This window comes from Ascaphus truei, unplaced genomic scaffold, assembly GCF_040206685.1.
Source record: "Ascaphus truei isolate aAscTru1 unplaced genomic scaffold, aAscTru1.hap1 HAP1_SCAFFOLD_1577, whole genome shotgun sequence".
Taxonomy (NCBI): domain Eukaryota; kingdom Metazoa; phylum Chordata; class Amphibia; order Anura; family Ascaphidae; genus Ascaphus; species Ascaphus truei.
The window spans coordinates 56,166-77,609 of record NW_027454468.1 but is presented as its reverse complement, the minus strand read 5'-3'; the positions used below and the strand labels follow the sequence as shown (position 1 = coordinate 77,609).

General features: G+C 43.0%; 2 long non-coding RNA genes across 2 annotated transcripts; both read right to left on the bottom strand.

Annotated features, from left to right (window-relative positions):
- Positions 1-193: 193 nt before the first annotated feature.
- Positions 194-10,973, bottom strand: LOC142476403 (uncharacterized). Its single transcript, XR_012791652.1, has 5 exons — positions 10,837-10,973; positions 7,093-7,210; positions 6,007-6,104; positions 4,330-4,440; positions 194-612 (listed from the first exon to the last, which is right to left on the bottom strand). It is a non-coding gene; the product is annotated as an uncharacterized LOC142476403 (long non-coding RNA).
- A 5,316-nt stretch (positions 10,974-16,289) lies between these two features.
- On the bottom strand, positions 16,290-20,047 carry LOC142476402 (uncharacterized). Its single transcript, XR_012791651.1, has 3 exons — positions 19,960-20,047; positions 17,400-17,519; positions 16,290-16,379 (listed from the first exon to the last, which is right to left on the bottom strand). It is a non-coding gene; the product is annotated as an uncharacterized LOC142476402 (long non-coding RNA).
- Positions 20,048-21,444: the final 1,397 nt, after the last annotated feature.

Sequence of the window (21,444 nt, the reverse complement as noted above, 5' to 3'; positions counted from 1 at the left end):
CTTAGTAGCTGTGTGGGGAGTAGACAGTACAGACTGATCAAATAAATAGTTAAAGGAGTATCTTCAACATTACTTGGCTTTGTTATCAACATTGAAGTTTCTCTTGTTTTTTCTGTTCTTTAAATCACTACTACTGATGCCATGTGTAACCTGTACTGAGAGATATACTCTACTGGCCTAGATGAAACCATATGATGCAAACAGGATTCATCCCACTCCAGATTCATATGATTGCACCACTTCAACCTTTAATAAAACACATAGAACTACAGCAGTGCGCTACTGCACATGTTCTTGTTATGAATGGTAGTAGATGTGGTCCTTGGGTCAATACTTCATACAGCAGCCACACTCTACTCATGATGTATTGAATCAACAAAAACCTGCATGGTACAGATCACAGGAAGGGTAGAGTAGAGGGGAATATGTCCAATGCGAAACCCTTAGCAGCTGGATTGTGTGGAGTCAACAAAACGACAAATACTAAATGAGAAATATACACATTGCTTATCTGTCTCTGTGTAGTCATTTTCCTCCTCTTCAACTGTCTTTCAAAATTTCTCTTCTGACAGAAAAGAAACACATGGCTTCAATATTCACTGTTCTTCCCTCCTGAAATAAAAGTTAAGCATTGCATGGTTATGATCATACATACAATGAACCTTGCGCCAAACCATGTGATCCAAAGTAAATCCACCTCCCTCCCATAGCTGTGTTCCTTCTAGAGCTTCTACCACACAAGTCATTAATGTTCGTGACACTGTACTGCAGTCACAGTCTGCACACAAAGTACTGAATCAATTACATCACACTGAAAAGGCAGTCTACACGATGCAATAGTTAACCATAATAACTCTGTCATGCAAATGACAGGAAAACCTATATGTATATCATTAGGGGAGAGGGGAAAAATAATTAAAAAATAAGTGCGACAAATAAAAACAGATTATAGGAAAGTAAATCCTTGCCCTGGGAACTTTACAATCTAATAGAAATGTTAGAAGACTTAAAGAGAGGCAGCAGTTGGGGGAAGAAGTGCAGTAGATGACAATGCTTGTCCTTAATGGTGGGTACAATTAGTAGAAAGCACATCTTGGGAACAATAGTTGTTAGCAGTGACTGTGGGTGTGGGTGTGGGACAGTAGCCACGAGTCAAAGTTTTTTAAATGCTTGATTTAAGTCGTGAATTTTAAGATTGGTCTTACATGTGGGTGGAAGAGGTTATGTTGGCATATACTGAGTGTGAGGAAGTTTCACATGTACGGTGCAGTGATGGAAAATGGTTTCAGGCAAGTGAGAGAACAGTAGAGGTGAAAGAAGTTTACAGGAGACAGTTATGGTTATAGTGCAAGAGACAAGCAAGGGCATAACGAGAGATCAAAGATGATATGCAAGAAGGAGCAGATTAATGGAGAGCCTTAACAAAAAGGTAAGGAGGAGAACTTTGTAGGTGATACAAAAACTTGATGGGATGCCAGGACAGGGATTTAAGGAGATGAGCAGAGACTGTTGTGGGAGAAAGTGAGATAATTCAAGCAGCAGAGTTTTGCATAGGAGAAAGTTGTGAAGCATGGAGGCCTGTTAGTAGTATGTTAAAATAACCTATAGGATAACAGTATACATTGGAGTTTTAGCAGTAGGTTGAGAGGGGAAAGGGAAGATCTTGGCAATATTACAGAGAAAGAGGCAACACATTTTACCCATAGCCGTGCATGTGAATGGAGATGGAATTGAAGAGCCAAATGTTACTCCTATGCAACATGTTTGATGACAAGATAGATGGTAGTACTGTTTACTGTGATGGAGAAAGGGGATAATATGAGCCCAGTGTTAGACATTAAGTTTAAGGCAGTGGAGTGCCATCCATGAGCATATAGCCAGGAGACAACCCAAGAGTAGGGACTGGATTGCAGGAGTGAGAACAGGGGTGGATAGATTTGTGTGTGTATCATCCGCATAGAGATTATATCTAAGGCCAAAAGCATTGATGAAGTCACCAAATGATAGTATGTAGAGAGAAAGAGAGATCTCAGAACAGAGCCCTGATGTATACCCACAGACAGATCAATAGAAGACGAAGACATGTTAGCAACAGAGATGGAGAATGTGTGACAGGAAAGTTATGATGAAAACCAGGATAGAACTTTGTTACTGATACCAAGAGAGAGTTTAGAATATGAAGGAGGAGAGTGATTGAGAGCATCAAACGCAGCCGATAGATCAAGTAGGATTAGTAGGGAAAAACCTTGGGAATTAGCTTTAAGCACAGTCTGTAGAACGTGCTGTACGAAAGGCAGGTTGTAAAGGATCCAGGAGGGAATGTGATTTAAGAATGTTGACACTAGCAATTAGAAGGCAAACAGCATGAGGGATACAGAGCGGTAGTTAGTAAGGCACATAGGGTGTAGTTTGTTTCTGACAAAAGGGTGACCGCTACAGGCTTAAAGTAAGAGGGCAAAAATCCAGAGAATAGGGAGAAATTGAAGATGTGGGTGAGAGTGGGGACTAAGAGATGCAGTAAGGTGTGAGGGGATACGATCTAGAGGGCATGTGGTAGAGGGAGAATAGAAGATGATTAGCTTCCAGCTCTGTAAGAGAAGAAAAGGAGTCAAGTGCAGAAGGAGATTTGGGTAGAAGGAGAGAAGGGGGAAGGGACAGAAGGAATCTCCTTTTGGGTGGCATCCACCTTGCCTCTGAAGTAGTCAAATGCTTGAGGAGAAGTGAAGGAAGGATGGCAAGTGGGAGGAGAAGGTCAGTGGAGGGAGTCAAATACAGAGAAAAAAAACAGCGTAAATTAAATTTGAGTGTTGATGAGTGTGGAAAAAAGTAGTGTATTTAGCCCTAGAGAGCAGCTTTATACAGGACAGGAGACATTTTTACTGTAGAAAAATCAAACAAAGTGTGAGATTTCCTCCGTAGGTATTAAGAACAGCGAGTGGAAGTGTGATGAGTGTGTTTGGGAATTTAGCCAAAGGTGTGGGTTAGAGGGATGAGTGTGTCAGAGCCTATAGGGGGCATATAGATAGGAGGATAGCATTGTAAGAGTTAATAAGATTGTTAGTTTAAGCAGAAAGAAAGAGAGAGAAGAGAGAAGAGAGGTTAGAGTAGATGTCAGAGGAGAGTTTAATTAAGCAGAGGCAAATCAGTGGGACAGGTACACTGGCGACACACTTTATTCGAGCTTGGCTAGTCCCACGAATTCGGGTATACCCGGGTGTATTGAGGTTTGTGACTGTTTTCTGCCCGAGTGCATTGAGTTATTTTCCAAGCAGGGATTGAAGCATTTTATTCCAGCTGGCTGCAATACTGCACAGTATATATATATAGACTGCATTACAATTCATGAATTTATGCCATCTGGTAGACACGCGAAGCATTGCAGCCTATTAAATCCTAATCATTATCATTTAACAGATCAGCCGCCCATCAGCCAGGCATGAACCCAGGCTGGGAAGGCAAATGCAACGGGGCTTGTCAGAGGTGAGGAGTGGCGCATTCCAGGTATCTGCCAGGTACATACCGGGTATTTGCTCGAATAAAGTGTGTCGGTGCAGTAAGATGCGGTGAGGGGAATGACTGATTGTGACTGATGAGAGCAGAAGAGGTTATGTACAACTAGAGCCTTGTTAGTAAGAGTGGACATTCCAGAGGGCACAGGAGAAGGGAAGAGAAAAGTAAGGAAAGGAATGTGGATTACATTAGATAGGTTAACACTCTTAGTAGGGAGGCCTGATGTGTATATGAGCCGGTCCAAGATTATAAGAGATATCCCCCAACATCAGCGAGCATAGAAGGAGACACAGAGATAGGTGTAGAGAGAGACAGAGATAGGGATATGTAGAGAGAGAAGGGCGTCAAGAGAATGAGACAGATAGGCGTAGAGAGAGGAGACATAGAGAGAGGGGGCTTTGAGAGGGGGGCGTAGAGAATGAGGGAAGGTGGAAGAGAATAGGATGTGCAGGAGTGCATTTCATTGAGCAGTGCAGAAATAGCTGCAATAGAGGTCTGTACAAATGGTGCTTTGTGTAGACACATGCAAAGGTAGGGGAAGGAAAGTGTATAGAACATGTGGATAAAAGCAGGAGTGTGGAAGTTAGAGAAATTAGAAAAGTTTTACAGAGGAGTGAGGAAACAGTAAACAGAAAGAACAAGAGAGAGGTTACATTGGGATGACGTGCTGTGGTAGAGAGAAATGCTAGGAGAGAGCCTCCAGATATTAGAGGACATGAATTGAGAGAGCAAATGTATAAATCAAAACCGGAGGGGGAGGTATAGCACGAAAGCTTGCACAGCAGTTGATGAAGATTATAGTCTTAAAGTTGCGTGTACCTATCAGGGCACTCAAGAAGGTCAATGCTCACAAGTGCAGAGTTCATGAAGAAATGCTGAATCCAGTTCCCCTCCAATTTAATTTTAATATAACGTTTTCATTCTTCATTACTGCAAAAAGCAAACAAAACAAAACCACATTGCATTACTATTTTCAAAATGGATTGAATGACATATTCAACAGTAACTGTGTGATGCCAATATTGCCTTCTCACTCGTAGGCCAGTACGGTCAGGTACCCAGTACTGATAAAACAATAAGTGCCCGTACTAAGTACCAATATGAATTATAAGGAAATGTAAAATCTCCAGGTCTCTCTCCATCTCTGCAACAGATATATGGATAAGCCCATATTAAGGCATCACGTGACCGGAGCCGTCACTGACTGGGTATACGCAAAGATGCAGGGAGATGCAAAGAAAGGGAGGGAGAGAGACAGGGAGAAGATGGGAAACGGAGGGAGGCACGGATGGCAGGCCTCTCTCTTTCACTGGTGCATGCAAGGAGCTGGTCCCAACATCCACAAAGTGTGTGTGTATTATTGGTTGTGTTTTATGGCGGTAGGAGGATAGTGTGTATATTGTGTGTGTGTGGGAGTATTATATTGTGTGTAGGGTATTATAGTGTGTATATTATGTTGAGGTGCAGAGGAGAGTGTTAGATTGGGTATCTTGTGTTAGGGGGTATTGTGTATATTGTGTTTAAGACTATAATATTATTGGGGAGATTATTATTGAGGAGGTATTAAAGTGTGTATTGTGGGGAGTATTAGTGTATGTATTATTTGTGGGTGACAGATGCTGTGGGTAGGCCAAGAGTACGGGCCAGACTAAGGTGGAGACTTTCTGTACTCTGCATACAGGACTCTACATGCACTGCAGAGGTGAAATTCCCCCAACTCCAATTTGCTACACTCTCCAAGAGAGAATATTGTGATCAGAGGTGGAAGATGAGCAGGGTCACTGCCCAGGGAGTAGCCTGTCAGGGGGCATGGAAATCTCTTTTGGTGCGTATGTTGCCACGTGGCATTGATTGACCGGTCAATTAGCACTGCTTCCTATCACAGTGACATGATCCGGTGCTGTGATCGGTTGCAGCGCTGACCAAGGTGTGTTAGTGCAGCAATTTACAGGGAGGGAACAGAGGTTGTGGGTGACAGATGCTGGGGGTAGGCCAAGAGTACGGGCCAGAGCAAGGTGGAGATATTCTGTACTCTGCATGCCCATCCTGCATGCCCAGGACTCTGCATGCATGCCAGTGGCTGTGGGGTGTGTGTGTGTAGGTATGCCAAGTGTCAGTGTGCATAAGTAAGTGTGCTGTGTGTGTAAGTAAGTTTGCCTGTGTGGCAGGAGGTGTAGGGGGGTGGGGGGCGGGGGGCGGTTCAGCTGGAGGACTTTACCCAGCACAAAAGCACATAGATGCCTCTGATTATATCACCCCAAATGCTGATAATATCCTGCTGTAGATGCACTTTACAGAAGATGATACAGATGTCATCAGTGTTTGGTGGGTTCATTAAATCAATCCATCATATAATAGCCACACTGTGCATATGATGTACTGAATCAGTAACACCAATCACAGGAAGACATCTCCATGGTAGGGGTAGTGTTGAAGTTAACAAAATATGTCCAGCACTGTGGTGTGGAGCCCATACATAATAATTGTGCACATTACCAGAACAACATATTGTCAACTGCATGATCATTTTGCTGCTTGTAGTGTATACTCTTGTCCTGTGCAGTGTTGTAGTAGATCCGTCTCTTCGGTGTTCACTGCAATAAAAGTAAGACATTGCATTAATATTACAGAAGTTTGGGGGCTGAAATCCCACTATGCTAATGACAGTTTCCCTTTGCATAAGATTCTTGTGATTATATCTCAATGATGATCAATAACAACTACATCATAACACAGCTGCTCTATACAGAATATGTATTTGCCATCAATGGTCATGGAGGCAATATGTCACACAATGTACATATATAGCAAGGATTATTTCTTCCTCTGGTGTATTATGATGGGAGGGTGAGATTCTGCATTATCAGCATCAGTAAATCTGTAGGAAACTGAGTGATATTCTATTTTTTAATGCAATATTAGGGTAAAATAAAGCTTGCTGTATCTATAGCCATGCTCTACCCATGATGTGCTGAATCAATGACTGCAGAGCGATTTAGAGTGGTAAACATGACTTGAACTCATCTCTGAATAGAGGGTAGCACAGTAGTGCAGAGTAGAAGGTGAATGTATCTCAAATGGAAACCCTTAGCAGCTGTGTGGGGAGTAGACAGTACAGACTGACCAAGTAAATAGTAAAAAGTAGTAACTTCAACATTACTTGGTTTTGTTCTCCACTCCTGTTTTTCTGTTCTTTAAATCACTAATACTGATGCCATATGTAACCTGTACTGAGAGTTATATACTCTACTGGCCTAGATCAAATTAAATGATGCAAACAGGATCCCTCCCACTCAAGATTCATATGATTGCACCACCTCAACCTTTCATAGCAATAACATAGAACTGCAGCAGTGCGCTACTGCACATGTTCTTGTTATGAATGGTAGTAGATGTGGTCCTTGGGTCAGTACTTCATACTGTAGCCACACTCTATTCATGATGTATTGAATCAACAAAAATCTGCATGGTACAGATCACAGGAAGGGGTGGAGTAGAGGTGAATATGTCCAATGCGAAACCCTTAGCAGCCGGATTTTTTGGAGTCAATAAAACGACAAATACTAAATGAGAAATATACACATTGCTTATCTGTCTCTGTGTAGTCATTTTCCTCCTCTTCAACTGTCCTTCAATTTTCTATTTTGCAAGAAAATGAACACATGGCTTCAATATTCACTTCTGTTCTGCAGTCTTTCCTCTTGAAATAAAAAAGTTAAGCATTGCATTATTATTATTATAATTATTATTGACGATACATACAATGAACCTTGCTCCAAACCATGTGATACAAAGCAAATCCACCTCCCTCCCACAGCTGTGCTCCTTCTAGAGCTTCTACCACACAAGTTATTCATGTCAGTGAAACTGTACTGCAGTCCCGGTCTGCACACAATCTACTGAATCAATGACATCACACTGTGTCACACAATGTCATGCTAACGACAGGAAACAATCTTTGTATATATCTTTGTATATATAATAATAATAATAATAATAATAATAAAAAAAATAAGACAGGACAGACACTCCTACATTGCAATCAATAGAAAATAACTGGGACAGGCACTTCAAGGATGCATACGGTCCCGGATAAACTGTAGCTACCTATACACGTGTGCCTTGTCTCTAGACTCTGCATATATCTCTATTTATATACCACCCATTGTGTACTCAGCGCTTTACAAGAGAGACCAAAAAGTACAGGAAATTATTATACAATAAGTTCAACAAACAAAAACAGACAATAGGAAAGTAAATCCCTGTCCTGGGTAGTTTACAATCTAAGAGAAATGTAAGGAGACTTACAGAGAGACAACAGGTGGGGGAACAAGTGCAGTAGATGACAATGCTTGTCCTTAATGGTGGGTACTTGTAGTATAAAGCACTTCTTGGGAACAATAGTTAGTGACTGAATGAGTGACAGTAGCAATGAGTAAAAGCTATTGAAATGCTTCATTTAAGTTGTGAATTTTAAGGTTGATCTTAAATGTGGGTGGAAGAGGGTATGTTGGCATATACTGAGTGTGTGTGAGTTTCACAGGTAAATTGATGGGAAAGGGTTTCAGGCAAGAGAGCGAGTGCGCAGTAGAGGTGTAAGAAGTATAATGGAGACAGTTATTAGTAGAGCTTAGGAGACGAGGAAGGGCATAACGAGACCAAAGATGATATGTAGGAAGGAGCAGATGAATAGAGAATAGTGTTGGACTGGGTCCTCAACTATAAAAAAATGGGTAACGGGTACCCGGCCAAAATGAAAGGTTCTACCCGGTCGGGTACACGGTTTGGCACTTACCTTCCGGGTGGCGGTGACATCTAGGATCAGCAGCAGTCCTGTGACGGTGGCAGCATCTGTGGTGTCTTCAGCCGGCGGGGGAGCTGCAGGCTCACAGACACAGCTTACCTGCTTCGGTGCTGTGGAAGTGATTCCTGCAGCTCCCCCCGCCAGGTGAAGACACCTCTGATGCTGCCAACATCAGAGGACTGCTGCTGCTGATCCTAGATGTCTTAGGAAAGGTAAGTATAAAAGATTATTTCCAGCTGCCCTGACATTACCCGACGCCGGGTATTACCCGGCCAAGTCCACTTCTCAGTGGCCGGTTTCGAGTAATGTCCGGGTAGCTGGAAATGTGTCGGGTAACGCCGGGTACTCGGTACACCACTAATAGAGAACCTTAACAAAAAGGTAAGGAGGAGAACTTTGTAGGTGATCTGAAACTTGATGGGAAGCAAGGAGAGGGATTTAAGGAGGAGGAGGAGATGAGCAGATACTGTTGTGGGAGAAAGGGAAATTATTCAAGCAGCAGAGTTTTGGATAGATTGCAAATGAGAAAGTTGTGAAGCAGGGAGCCCTGTTAGCAGTATGTTAACCCATACGATAAGGGCATGCATTGGCGTTTTAGCAGTAGATTGACAGAGAAAAGGGCAAATCTTGGAAATATTACAGAGAAAGAATCGACAAACTTTAGCCAGTGTCGTGAATGAAGATGGAAAGGGAAGAGTCAAATGTTACTCCTAGGCAATGTGCTTTCATGACAGGATGATGGTAGTACTGTTTACTGCGATGGAGAAAGGTGATATTAGGCCAGATTTAGGGGGAAATATGAGGAGCTCAGTTTTAGACATTAGGTTTAAGGCAGAAGAGTGTCATCCATGGAGGATATAGCCAGGAGGCGACCCGAAACTAGGAACTAAATTGCAGGAGTGACGGTAGGGTGGATAGGTGTGTGTATCATCTGCATAGAGATGATATCAAGGGCCAAAATAGTTGATAAGGTCAACTAGTGATAGTATGTAGTGAGAGAGGTCCCAGAACAGAGTCCTGAGGTATACCAACAGACAAAACAACAGGAGACAAAGACACGTTAGCAACAGAGATGGAGAATGTGTGATGGAGAAGTATGATGAAAACCAGGATATAAGTTTGCTGCGGATACGAAGAAAGAGTTTAGAATATGAATGAGAAGAGTGATTGACAGTATCAAAAGCAGAAGAGAGATCAAGCAGGATTAGTAAGTAAAATGGACCTTGGGAATTTTCTTTATGTACATAATTGGTTACATTGGGAAAGGCAGATTGTGAAGGGCCCAGAGGAGCATGTGATTTAAGAATGTTGATCAAACGGGAGATCACAAGACGTTCTAGCAATTAGGAGGCAAATGGTAGGACGGATACAGGGCGATAGTTAGAAATTCACACAAGGTCAAGGTTATTTTTGAGAATAGGGGTGACCACTGCATGCTTAAAAGGAAGAGTTGAAAGAGCCAAAGGATATGGAGGAATTGAAGATGTGGGTGAGAGTGAGAATATAGGATTGAGAGGGCATGTGGTAGAGGGCGAAGAGAAGATCAGGTTCCAGCTTTGTGACAGGAGAAAAGGAGTCAAGAGTGCAATGAGATCTAGATAGAAAAAGAGAGAGGGGGAAGGGAGAGAACGAATCTACTTGTGGATGGCATCCACCTTGCCTCAAGTGAGCAAAGGCTTGAGGAGAAATAAAGGATGGATGTTAAGTGGGAGGAGAAAGTCAGTGGTGGGACTCAAATACATAGAAGACAGTGTGAATGAAATTGGAGTGTTGATGAGTGAGGAAAAAGTAGTGTTTGACCTTAAAAAAAGGAGCAGAGTTTTACAGAACAGGACAAAGGTTTAGTGTAGAAAATCAGACTGTGAGATTTCCTCCATAGGTGTTAAGAGCAGCAGTGTGATGTGATGAAGTGTGATGAGAGCGTGCTTGTGAATTAAACCAATGCATGGGTTAGGCTGCGTCTATAGTAAGCACGCAACAGAAGGCAAAGTTAGCGCATGCCTGTCGCTCCAGCAATCCCTGCACTGAGGTCCGAGGCGACGGGGAGGCCCTGCATCGCTCGCACGCACTGTGGACGACCAAGCGTGTGCCCATGATAATCACGGCCTTAGAGGGATGAGTGTGTCAGAGCCTAGAAGGGGCATATAGATGATGGAGGAGGAGGGAGGAGGAGATGATAGCATTGTAAGAGTTAACAAGATAGTTAGTTTAAGCAGAAAGTGAGGAGAGGTTAGAGATAAGGGTAGATGTCAGAGGAGAGAGTTCAATTAAGCTGAGGTATCGAGTAGGACAGGGGTGAGGGGAATGAGAAGTGGTGGATGATGAGAGCAGAAGAGGTCATGTACAAATAGACCATGTTAGTCGTAGAGCAGACATTCCAGAGGGCACGTGAGAAGGGAAGAGTAAAGTGAGACAAGGAATGTGGATTACATTAGATGGGTTAATACGCTTAGCAGGGAGGTGGAGAGAGAGGCAAGAGGCAGAGGGTGGTGTAGGGGTAGAGGAAGAGATGTTGCATGTACCTTGTCAGAACATTAAAGAACGTCAATTCACACTGGTGCAGAGTTGATGATGAAATGCTGAATCCAGTTCACGTCCAATTCAATTTTAACAGAACTTTTTCATTCTTCATTACTGCAAAAAAAAAAAAGTAAAAAACAATGCATTACTATTTTCAAAATGGATTGAATTCCCCCACCAATGACTATGTGTTACCAATATATCCCTCTCAGTCCCACTGCAGCACATACTGTACCAGTGTGAAAGTAAGAAGGTACACAGTACCGGTAAAACAATACGTGCCGGTACTATGCACCATATGAATTATAAGGGGATGTAAATCTCCCAGTCTCTCTCCATATCCGCAACAGAGCGGGCTCCGGTCAGTGGCATGGATGCCCATATATGGGTATGCTCATATTTGGGCATCCCATGTCACTGACCGGAGCCGGCTCTGAGTATAGGGATATATGCGGAGACGCAGAGGTGCAAGGAAATGGGAGGAGGCACGGTGAGAAACAGGGAGAGACCACAGGAAGATAGAGGGCAACAACTTCCACAAGGTACTTGTATGGGTATAATTGTTTGTATTTTGTGCAGAGGGGGTAATTTCAGATAAAATACAATTCTCCACCCTCTACGAAACAATTCCACTTTGTTCAGTAAGCCAGAAAGTCTTGGTCCCATGTGGACTGAATTTAATGCAAATAAGGTCCTTAATACACAAGTAAAGAATAAAGTTACTTATTCTCTACTGTAAGAAGTGCCACATTGCCCACTATTTGGGTCCTGTGCCCAGATTGTGACCATGCATGGCAGAGGTGAGATTCCCCCAACTCCAATTTGCTACACTCTCCAAGAGAGATAATTGTGATCAGAGGTGGAACTAGGGGAGGGTGTGAGCAGGGTCACTGCCCAGGGAGTAACCTGACTGGGGGCACGGAAATCTCATTTAGTGCATATGTTGCGGCACTGCATTGATTGACCGGTCAATCTGCACTGCTGCCTGTCACAGTGACATCCTGATCGGGCACTGTGATCAGCTATAGCACTGACCCAGGTGAGATAGTTCAGCACTTTACAAGGAGGGAACAGATGTTGTGGGTGACAGATGCTGGAGGTAGGCCAAGACTGTTGGCCAGAGTAACGTGGAGACTTACTGCACTCTGCATGCCCATCCTCTCCCTGACATCAGGGGAAGGAAGTGGCCCTGGGGTGTGTGTAGGTATGCCAGATGTCAGTGTATGCATAAGTAAGTATGCCTGTGTAGTGGGAGGTGTAGGGGCGTTAAGCTGGAGGACTTAAAACAGGCACAAAAGCACATAGATACCTCTGATTATACCGCACCAAATGCTGATAATATCATGCTGTAGCTGCACTTTACAGAAGATGATGCAGATGTCATCATTGGTTGGTGGGTTCATTAAATCAATCCATCATATCATAACCACACTGTGCATATGATGTACTGAATCAGTAACACCAGGAAGACATCTCCATGTTAGGAGTAGAGTTGAAGTTAACAGAATATGTCCAGCACTGTGGTGTGTAGCCCATAAATAATAATTGTGCACATTACCAGAACAACATACTGTCAACTGCAAGATCATTTTGCTGCTTGTAGCGTATGCTCATCCTGTACAGTGTTGTAGTAGATCCGTCTCTTCAGTGTTCACTGCAACAAAAGTAAGACATTGCATTAATATTACAGACGTTTGGGGGCTGAAATCTCACTTCGCTGCGGACAATTTCCCTTTGCATAAGATTCTTGTGATTATGTCAATGATGATCAATAACTGCATCATAACACAGCCGCTCTATACAGAAGATGTACTTGCTCTCATTGGTCATTGAGGTAATACGTCACACAATGTACAGATATAGCAAGGATTATTTCTCCCACTTGTGCATTATGGCATTATGATGGGAAATGTTGTGAGATTCTGCATTATCAGCATCACTGAATCTTTTGGAAATTAAGTGATATTCTATGTTTTAATGCAATATTATGGGTGATCAGCCGGTAAAATAATAATAGCTTGCTGTATCTGTAGCCATGCTCTACCCATGATGTGCTGAACCAATGACTGCAGAGAGATTCAGAGTGCTAAACATGACTGGAACGCATCTCTGAATAATGGGCAGCAAAGCAGTGCAGAATAGGAGGTGAAAGTATTTAAAATGGAAGATCCTTAGCAGCTGTGTGGAGAGTAGACAGTACAGACTGACCAAGTAAATGGTAAAAGGAGTAACTTCAACATTACTTGGCTTTGTTCTCCACATTGAAGCTTTCCTCCTCTTTAAATCACTAATACTGATGCCATGTGTAACCTGTACTGAGAGTTATATAATCTACTGGCCTAGATGAAACCATATGATGCAAACAGGATCCATCCCACTCCAGATTCATAGAATTGAACCACCTCAACCTTTCATCAACAATCACATAGAACTGCAGCTGTGCGCTACTGCACATGTTCTTGTTATGAATGGTAGTAGATGTGGTCCTTGGGTCTTTACTTCATACTGTAGCCACCCTCTACTCATGATGTATTGAATCAACGAAAACTTGCATGGTTCAGATCACAGGAAGGGGTAGAGTAGAGATGAAAATATTCAATGTGAAACCCGTAGCAGCCGGATTGTGTGGAGTCAATAAAACGACAAATACTAAATGGTAAATGAGAAATATACACATTGCTTATCTGTCTCTGTGTAGTAATTTTCCTTCTCTTCAACTGTCCTTCAAATTTTCTCTTTTGCAAGAAAAGGAACACATGGCTTCAATATTCACTTCTGTTCTGCAGTCATCCCTCCTGAAATAAAAGTTAAGCATTGCATTGTTATTATGATAATACATACAATAAACCTTGCTCCAAACCATTTGATGCAAAGCAAATCCACCTCCCACCCACAGCTGTGCTCCTTCTAGAGCATGCATGTCAAACTCCAGTCCTCGAGGGTCCCAAACAGGCCAGGTTTTCAGTAGGGATATCCTGAAAACCTGGCCTGTTTGCTGCCCTCGAGGACTGGAGTTTGACATCCTTGTTCTTGAGCTTCTACCACGCAAGTCATCCATGTGAGTGACACTGTACTGCAGTCCTGGTCTGCACACAATCTACTGAATCAATGACATCACACTGTAAAGGCAATCTACAAGATGTATTAGTTGTCCACACTTCCGAAATGTTACTTTTATGTCCAAATCACTTATTCCCATGACCTGATATTTGTATTTGTTATTTATAGGATTGTCACAAAGAGTTGATGAGGTCACCAAATGATAGTATGTAGAGAGAAAGAGAGATCTCAGAACAGAGCCCTGATGTATACCCACAGACAGATCAATAGAAGACAAAGACATGTTAGCAACAGAGATGGAGAATGTGTGACAGGAAAGTTATGATGAAAACCAGGATAGAACTGTGTTACGGATACCAAGAGAGAGTTTAGAATATGAAGGAGGAGAGTGATTGAGAGCATCAAACGCAGCAGATAGATCAAGTAGGATTAGTAGGGAAAAGTGACCTTGGGAATTTGCTTTAAGCACAGTCTGTAGAACGAGCTGTACGAAAGGCAGGTTGTAAAGGATCCAGGAGGGAATGTGATTTAAGAATGTTGACATTCTAGCAATTAGGAGACAAACAGCAGGAGGGATACAGGGCGGTAGTTAGTAAGGCACATAGGGTGTAGGTTGTTTCTGAGAAAAGGGTGACCACTACAGGCTTAAAGTAAGAGGGTAAAGAGCCAGAGAATAGGGAGGAATTGAAGATGTGGGTGAGAGTGGGGACTAAGAGATGCAGTAAGGTGTGAGGGGATACGATCTAGAGGGCATGGGTTAATACGCTTAGCAGGGAGGTGGAGAGAGAGAGGCAAGAGGCAGAGAGTGGTGCAGGGGTTGAGGAAGAGATGTTGCATGTACCTTATCAGAACATTAAAGAACATCAATTCACACTGGTGCAGAGTTGATGATGAATCCAGTTCACCTCCAATTCAATTTTAACAGAAATGTTTCATTCTTCATTACTGAAAAAAAAGAAAAGTAAAAAACATTTCATTACTATTTTCAAAATGGATTGAATTCCCCCAACAATGACTATGTGTTACCAATATATCCCTCTCAGTCCCACTGCAGCATATACTGTACCAGTGTGAAAGTAGGAAGGTACACAGTACCGGTAAAACAATACGTGCCGGTACTATGCAGCATATGAATTATAAGGGGATGTAAATCTCCCAGTCTCTCTCCATATCCGCAACAGAGCGGGCTCCGGTCAGTGGCATGGATGCCCATATATGGGTATGCTCATATTTGGGCATCCCATGTCACTGACCGGAGCCGGCTCTGAGTATAGGGATATATGCGGAGACGCAGAGGTGCAAGGAAATGGGAGGAGGCACGGTGAGAAACAGGGAGAGACCACAGGAAGATAGAGGGCAACAACTTCCACAAGGTACTTGTATGGGTATAATTGTTTGTATTTTGTGCAGAGGGGGTAATTTCAGATAAAATACAATTCTCCACCCTCTACGAAACAATTCCACTTTGTTCAGTAAGCCAGAAAGTCTTGGTCCCATGTGGACTGAATTTAATGCAAATAAGGTCCTTAATACACAAGTAAAGAATAAAGTTACTTATTCTCTACTGTAAGAAGTGCCACATTGCCCACTATTTGGGTCCTGTGCCCAGATTGTGACCATGCATGGCAGAGGTGAGATTCCCCCAACTCCAATTTGCTACACTCTCCAAGAGAGATAATTGTGATCAGAGGTGGAACTAGGGGAGGGTGTGAGCAGGGTCACTGCCCAGGGAGTAACCTGACTGGGGGCACGGAAATCTCATTTAGTGCATATGTTGCGGCACTGCATTGATTGACCGGTCAATCTGCACTGCTGCCTGTCACAGTGACATCCTGATCGGGCACTGTGATCAGCTATAGCACTGACCCAGGTGAGATAGTTCAGCACTTTACAAGGAGGGAACAGATGTTGTGGGTGACAGATGCTGGAGGTAGGCCAAGACTGTTGGCCAGAGTAACGTGGAGACTTACTGCACTCTGCATGCCCATCCTCTCCCTGACATCAGGGGAAGGAAGTGGCCCTGGGGTGTGTGTAGGTATGCCAGATGTCAGTGTATGCATAAGTAAGTATGCCTGTGTAGTGGGAGGTGTAGGGGCGTTAAGCTGGAGGACTTAAAACAGGCACAAAAGCACATAGATACCTCTGATTATACCGCACCAAATGCTGATAATATCATGCTGTAGCTGCACTTTACAGAAGATGATGCAGATGTCATCATTGGTTGGTGGGTTCATTAAATCAATCCATCATATCATAACCACACTGTGCATATGATGTACTGAATCAGTAACACCAGGAAGACATCTCCATGTTAGGAGTAGAGTTGAAGTTAACAGAATATGTCCAGCACTGTGGTGTGTAGCCCATAAATAATAATTGTGCACATTACCAGAACAACATACTGTCAACTGCAAGATCATTTTGCTGCTTGTAGCGTATGCTCATCCTGTACAGTGTTGTAGTAGATCCGTCTCTTCAGTGTTCACTGCAACAAAAGTAAGACATTGCATTAATATTACAGACGTTTGGGGGCTGAAATCTCACTTCGCTGCGGACAATTTCCCTTTGCATAAGATTCTTGTGATTATGTCAATGATGATCAATAACTGCATCATAACACAGCCGCTCTATACAGAAGATGTACTTGCTCTCAATGGTCATGGAGGTAATACGTCACACAATGTACAGATATAGCAAGGATTATTTCTCCCACTGGTGCATTATGGCATTATGATGGGAAATGTTGTGAGATTCTGCATTATCAGCATCACTGAATCTTTTGGAAATTAAGTGATATTCTATGTTTTAATGCAATATTATGGATGATCAGCCGGTAAAATAATAATAGCTTGCTGTATCTGTAGCCATGCTCTACCCATGATGTGCTGAACCAATGACTGCAGAGAGATTCAGAGTGGTAAACATGACTGGAACGCATCTCTGAATAATGGGCAGCAAAGCAGTGCAGAATAGGAGGTGAAAGTATTTAAAATGGAAGATCCTTAGCAGCTGTGTGGGGAGTAGACAGTACAGACTGACCAAGTAAATGGTAAAAGGAGTAACTTCAACATTACTTGGCTTTGTTCTCCACATTGAAGCTTTCCTCCTCTTTAAATCACTAATACTGATGCCATGTGTAACCTGTACTGAGAGTTATATAATCTACTGGCCTAGATGAAACCATATGATGCAAACAGGATCCATCCCACTCCAGATTCATAGAATTGAACCACCTCAACCTTTCATAACAATCACATAGAACTGCAGCTGTGCGCTACTGCACATGTTCTTGTTATGAATGGTAGTAGATGTGGTCCTTGGGTCTTTACTTCATACTGTAGCCACCCTCTACTCATGATGTATTGAATCAACGAAAACTTGCATGGTTCAGATCACAGGAAGGGGTAGAGTAGAGATGAAAATATTCAATGTGAAACCCGTAGCAGCCGGATTGTGTGGAGTCAATAAAACGACAAATACTAAATGGTAAATGAGAAATATACACATTGCTTATCTGTCTCTGTGTAGTAATTTTCCTTCTCTTCAACTGTCCTTCAAATTTTCTCTTTTGCAAGAAAAGGAACACATGGCTTCAATATTCACTTCTGTTCTGCAGTCATCCCTCCTGAAATAAAAGTTAAGCATTGCATTGTTATTATGATAATACATACAATAAACCTTGCTCCAAACCATTTGATGCAAAGCAAATCCACCTCCCACCCACAGCTGTGCTCCTTCTAGAGCATGCATGTCAAACTCCAGTCCTCGAGGGTCCCAAACAGGCCAGGTTTTCAGTAGGGATATCCTGAAAACCTGGCCTGTTTGCTGCCCTCGAGGACTGGAGTTTGACATCCTTGTTCTTGAGCTTCTACCACGCAAGTCATCCATGTGAGTGACACTGTACTGCAGTCCTGGTCTGCACACAATCTACTGAATCAATGACATCACACTGTAAAGGCAATCTACAAGATGTATTAGTTGTCCACACTTCCGAAATGTTACTTTTATGTCCAAATCACTTATTCCCATGACCTGATATTTGTATTTGTTATTTATAGGATTGTCACAAAGAGTTGATGAGGTCACCAAATGATAGTATGTAGAGAGAAAGAGAGATCTCAGAACAGAGCCCTGATGTATACCCACAGACAGATCAATAGAAGACGAAGACATGTTAGCAACAGAGATGGAGAATGTGTGACAGGAAAGTTATGATGAAAACCAGGATAGAACTGTGTTACGGATACCAAGAGAGAGTTTAGAATATGAAGGAGGAGAGTGATTGAGAGCATCAAACGCAGCAGATAGATCAAGTAGGATTAGTAGGGAAAAGTGACCTTGGGAATTTGCTTTAAGCACAGTCTGTAGAACGAGCTGTACGAAAGGCAGGTTGTAAAGGATCCAGGAGGGAATGTGATTTAAGAATGTTGACATTCTAGCAATTAGGAGACAAACAGCAGGAGGGATACAGGGCGGTAGTTAGTAAGGCACATAGGGTGTAGGTTGTTTCTGAGAAAAGGGTGACCACTACAGGCTTAAAGTAAGAGGGTAAAGAGCCAGAGAATAGGGAGGACTTGAAGATGTGGGTGAGAGTGGGGACTAAGAGATGCAGTAAGGTGTGAGGGGATACGATCTAGAGGGCATGTGGTAGAGGGAGAAGAGAAGATGATTAGCTTCCAGCTCTGTAAGAGAAGAAAAGGAGTCAAATGCAGAAGGAGAATTAGGTAGAAGGAGAGAAGGGGGAAGGGACAGAAGGAATCTCCTTGTGGGTGGCATCCACCTTGCCTCTGAAGTAGTCAAATGCTTGAGGAGAAGTGAAGGAAGGATGGCAAGTGTGAGAAGAAGGTTAGTGGAGGGAGTCAAATACAGGGGAAAAAAGACAGCGTAAATTAAATTTGTGTGTTGATGAATGTGGAAAAAAAAGTAGTGTGGTTTGGCCCCAGAGAGCAGCTTTATACAGGACTGGAGACATTTTTACTGTAGAAAAATCAAACATCAAGTGTGAGATTTCCTTCATAGGCATTAAGAACAGTGAGTGGAAGTGTGATGAACATGTTTGGGAATTTAGCCAAGGGTGTGGGTTAGAGGGACGTGTGTGTCAGAGCTTGAAGGGGCATATAGAGGATAGCATTGTAAGAGTTAATAAGATTGTCAGTTTAAGCAGAAAGAGAGAGAGAGAGCAGAGAGGTTAGAGTAGATGTCAGAGGAGAGTTTAATTAAGCAGAGGAAAATCAGTGGGACAGGTAAGATGGGGTGAGGGGAATGACTGATTGTGAATGATGAGAGCAGAAGAGGTCATGTACAACTAGAGCCTTGTTAGTCAGAGAACGGACATTCCAGAGGGCATAGGAGAAGGGAAGAGAAAAGTAAGGAAAGGAATGTGGATTACATTAGATAGGTTAACACTCTTAGCAGGGAGGCAGAGGCAGGGAGACCCGATGTGTATATGAGCAGGTTCAAGATTATAAGAGATATCCCACACATCAGCAAACATAGAAGGAGACACAGAGATAGGTGTAGAGAGAGACAGATAGGCGCAGAGAGAGAGGGGGCGCAGAGAGAGAGGGGGCGCAGAGAGAGAGGGGGCGCAGAGAGAGAGGGGGCGCAGAGAGAGAGGGGGCGCAGAGAGAGAGGGGGCGCAGAGAGAGAGGGGGCGCAGAGAGAGAGGGGGCGCAGAGAGAGGGGGCGCAGAGAATAGGATGTACATGAGTGCTTTTCATTGAGCAGTGCAGAAATAGCTGCAATAGAGGTCTGTACAAATGGTGCAGTGTGTAGACACATGCAAAGGTAGGGGAAGGAAAGAGGAGAACATGTGGATAAAAGCAGGAGTGTGGAAGTTAGAGAAATTAGAAAAGTTTAACAGAAAAGTGAGGAAACAGCAAGCAGAGAGAACAAGAGAGAGGTTACATTGGGATGACGTTCTGTGGTAGAGAGAAAATGCTAGGAGAGAGCTTTCAAATATTAGAGGACATGACTTGAGGGAGCAAATGTATAAATCAAAACCTGAGGGGGAGGTATAGCACGAAAGCTTGCACAGCAGATTATAGTCTTAAAGTTGCGTGTACCTCTCAGGGCATTCAAGAAGGTAAATTCTCACAAGTGCAGAGTTCATGATGAAATGCTGAATCCAGTTCCCCTCCAATTTAATTTTAATATAACTTATCCATTCTTCATTACTGCAAAAAGCAAACAAAACAAAACCACATTGCATTACTATTTTCAAAATGGATTGAATGGCATATTCAACAGTGACTGTGTGATGCCAATATTCCCCACTCACTCGTAGTGAAGCACTTATTGTACTAGTGTTGAAAGTAGGCCGGTAGAGTCAGGTACGCAGTACTGAAAAAACAATAAGTGCGCGTCGTAAGTACCAGCTCCGCAACAGTGCGGGCATCACATTAGTGACGTGGATGAACATATATGGATAAGCCCATATTAAGGCATCACGTGACCAGAGCCGTCACTGACTGGGTATACGTAAAGACGCAGGGAGATGCAAGGAAAGGGAGGGAGAGAGACAGGGAGAAGATGTGAAACGGAGGAAGGCACGGATGGAGGGAGTTCTTCCGAGCTTCTGCGGGCCTCTCTCTTTCACTGGTGCATGCCGGGAGCTGGTCCCAACATCCACAAAGTGTGTGTGTATTATTGGTTGTATTTTATGGGGGTAGGAGGGTAGTGTGTATATTGTGTGTGTGGGAGTATTATATTGTGTGTAGAGGTGCAGAGGAGAGTACTAGATTGTGTATCTTGTGTAAGGGTGTTGTGTATATTGTGTTTGGAGCTATAATATTATTGGAGAGATTAGTATTGAGGAGGTATTATAGTGTGTATTGTGGGGAGTATTAGTGTGTGTATTGTTTGTGGGTGACAGATGCTGGGGTATGCAGCAATCCCTGCACTGAGGTCCGAGGCGGCTCTGCATCGCTCGCACGCACTGTGGATGACCAAGCATGTGCCCATGATAATCATGGCCTTAGAGGGATGAGTGTGTCAGAGCCTAGAAGGGGCATATAAATATATAATGGAGGAGGGAGGAGGAGGAGATGATAGCATTGTAAAAGTTAACAAGATAGTTAGTTTAAGCAGAAAGTGAGGAGAGGTTAGAGATAAGGGTAGATGTCAGAGGAGAGAGTTCAATTAAGCTGAGGTATCGAGTAGGACAGGGGTGAGGGGAATGAGAAGTGGTGGATGATGAGAGCAGAATAGGTCATGTACAAATAGACCTTGTTAGTCAGAGAGCAGACATTCCAGAGGGCACGTGAGAAGTGAAGAGTAAAGTGAGACATGGAATGTGGATTACATTAGATGGGTTAATACGCTTAGCAGGGAGGTGGAGAGAGAGAGGCAAGAGGCAGAGAGTGGTGCAGGGGTTGAGGAAGAGATGTTGCATGTACCTTATCAGAACATTAAAGAACATCAATTCACACTGGTGCAGAGTTGATGATGAATCCAGTTCACCTCCAATTCAATTTTAACAGAAATGTTTCATTCTTCATTACTGAAAAAAAAGAAAAGTTAAAAACATTTCATTACTATTTTCAAAATGG